The sequence below is a fragment of the Olea europaea genome, chromosome 19 (assembly GCF_002742605.1).
Source record: "Olea europaea var. sylvestris chromosome 19, O_europaea_v1, whole genome shotgun sequence".
Lineage (NCBI taxonomy): Eukaryota > Viridiplantae > Streptophyta > Magnoliopsida > Lamiales > Oleaceae > Olea > Olea europaea.
In genome coordinates this window covers 5,175,503-5,178,715 of record NC_036255.1, presented here as the reverse complement: position 1 = coordinate 5,178,715, position 3,213 = coordinate 5,175,503, and the positions used below count along the sequence as shown (strand labels likewise).

At 36.6% G+C, this 3,213-nt stretch overlaps 2 pseudogenes; both read left to right on the top strand.

The window, feature by feature from the left end:
* LOC111368248 overlaps window positions 1–270 on the top strand; it is a 2,255-nt pseudogene extending 1,985 nt beyond the window's left edge.
* A 129-nt stretch (window positions 271–399) lies between these two features.
* On the top strand, window positions 400–3,213 carry LOC111368247 (annotated as a pseudogene).

Below are 3,213 nucleotides of genomic sequence, written 5' to 3'. Positions count from 1 at the left end.
CATCCATTAGTGCTTGTACGGGGGGCTTTCTTCTAAGGCAAAACGCTTCCCTACCGATGTATTTTTACATCCAACATCTTCGGCATATCCCTTAGCCCCGTTCATCTTCGACGCAAGAGCGCTCGATCAGTGAGCTATTACACTCTCTTTCAAGGGTGGTTGCTTCTAGGCAAACCTCCCGACTATCTCTACACCCCTACCTCCATTATCACTGAGCGATCATTTAGGGGCCTTAGCTGGTGTTCTGGGCTATTTCCCTCTCAACGATGAAGCTTATCCCCCATTGTCTCACTGGTCGACCTTGACCCCTATTATTTTAAGGTCATATCTAATATTCAAAGTTTGCCTCAATTTAGTATCGTTCTCGCAACCCGCATCGAAACATTGCTTTATCCCTAGATGTCCAGTCAACTACTGCGCCTCAATGCATTTTACGGAAAACCAGCTAGTTCTGGGTTCGAATGGTTCGTAGAACTATTTACTCGATTGCAGACATTTATGGAACACCTCTAACAGAGGGACAAATAGTCAATTTTGAAAGAACTTATTGTCAACCTCTTTCAGATATGAATCTATCTGATTCAGAAGGGAAGAACTTGCATCAATATCTCAATTTCAATTCAAACATGGGTTTGATTCACACTAAATGTTCTGAGAAATATTTACCATCCGAAAAGAGGAAAAAATGAAGTCTTTGCCTAAAGAAATGCGTTGAGAAAAGGCAGATATATAGAAGAGATAGTGCTTTTTCAATTCTCTCAAAATGGAATCTATTCCAAATATATATGCCATGGTTCTTTACTTCAACAGGGTACAAATATCTAAATTTGATATTTTTAGATACTTTTTCAGACCTATTTCCGATACTAAGTAGCAGTCAAAAATTTGTATCCACTTTTCATGATATTATGCATGGATCAGGTATATCATAGAGAATTCTTCAGAAAAATTATGTCTTCCACAATGAAATCTGATAAGTGAGATTTCAAGTAAGTGTTTACATAGTCTTCTTTTGTTCGAAGAAATGATTCGTCGAAATAATGAGTCACCATTGATATCGACACATCTAAGATCGCCAAATGGTTGGGAGTTCCTCAATTCAATCCTTTTCCTTCTTGTTGTTGTTGGATATCTCATTCGTACACTTCTCTTTATTTTCCAGGCCTCTAGTGAGTTACAGACAGAGTTCAAAAAGGTCAAATCTTTGATGATTCCATTATCTATGATTCAGCTGTGAAAACTTCTGGATAGGTATCCTACATCTGAATCGAATTCTTTCTGGTTAAAGAATCTCTTTCTAGTTGCTCTGGAACAATTAAGAGATTCTCTAGAAGAAATACGGGGTTCTGGTTCTTGCGACAACATGCTTGGTCCCACTTATGGGGTCAAATCAATACATTCTATGAAGAAATATTTGAATATCAATCTCATTGATCTCATACCAAATCCCATCAATCGAATTACTGTTTGAAGAAATACGAGACATCTAAGTCATACAAGTAAAGAGATATATTCATTGATAAGAAAAATAAACAATATGAATGGAGATTGGATTGATGATAAAATAAAATCCTAGGTCACGAACAGTGATTCGATTGATGATGAAGAAAGAGAATTCTCGGTTCAATTCTCCACCTTAACGATAGAAAAAAGGATTGATCAAATTCTATTGAGTCTGACTCATAGTGATCATTTATCAAAGAATGACTATGGTTATCAAATGATTGAACAACTGGGAGCAGTTTACTTACGATACTTAGTTGACATTCATAAAAAGTATCTATTGAATTATGAGTTCAATACATCCTATTTAGCAGAAAGACGGGTGTTCCTTTCTCATTATCAGACAACCACTTATTTACCAACTTCGTATGGGACTAATACTTTTCATTTCCCATCTCATTGAAAACCCTTTTCGCTTCGGTTAGCCTTATCCCTCTCTAGGGGGATTTTAGATAGTTCTATAGGGACTGGACGATTCTATTTGGTCAAATACCTAGCGACAAACTCCTATGTTCCTTTCATTAAGGTATTTCTGAACAAGTAACTGGATAACAAGCCTAATGGTTTTCTTATTGATGATATCAATATTAATGATAGTGACGATATTGATGCTAGTGACGATATCGATCGTGACCTTGATACGGAGCTGGAACTGCTAACTATGATGAATGCGCTAACTATGGATATGATGCCGAAAATAGACCGATTTTATATCACCCTTCAATTCGAATTAGCAAAAGCAATGTCTCCTTGCATAATATGGATTCCAAACATTCATGATCTGGATGTGAATGAGTCGAATTTACTTATCCCTCGGTCTATTAGTGAACCATCTCTTTGAAAGATGTTCCACTAGAAATATTCTTGTTATTGCTTCGACTCATATTCTCCAAAAAGTGGATCTCTCTCTAATAGCTCCGAATAAATTAAATACATGCATTAAGATACGAAGTCTTCTTATTCCACAACAGCAAAAGCACTTTTTCACTCTTTCATATACTAGGGGATTTCACTTGGAAAAGAAAATTTTCCATACTAATGGATTCGGGTCCATAACCATGGGTTCCAATGCACGAGATCTTGTAGCACTTACCAATCAAGTCCTATCGATTAGTATTACACAAAAGAAATCAATTATAGACACTGATACAATTAGATCCACTCTTTATAGACAAACTTAGGATTTGCTATCCCAGGTAAGATCGGTTCAAGACATGGGATCCTTTTCTATTAGATAGGAAGGGTTGTAGCACAAAATGTACTTCTAAGTAATCACCCCATAGGTCCTATATCTATCTATATGAAGAAGAGAATGGTACTTTGAACTTGGAACGAGCATGAAGAAATGAATGATGCTTCTTTATCTTTTGAGTTATTCTGCCAGATCGGTCGCTCAAGATCTTTGGTCTCTACATGGACACGATGAAAAAAAATGGGATCACTACTTATGGACTCGTTGGGAATGATTCTGATTTAGTTCATGGCCTATTAGAAGTAGAAGGCACTTTGGTGGGATCTTTATGGACAGAAACATATTACAGTCAATTTGATAATGATCGAGTGACATTGCTTCTTCGACTCGAATCAATGAATCCCTTATATATGATACAAAATGGATTTTGTTCTATCTTTCATCAGAGATTTCTCTATGAAAAATACAAAATAGAGTTTGAAGGGAGGGAGAAGGAGCTCTTGACTCGCAACAGATAG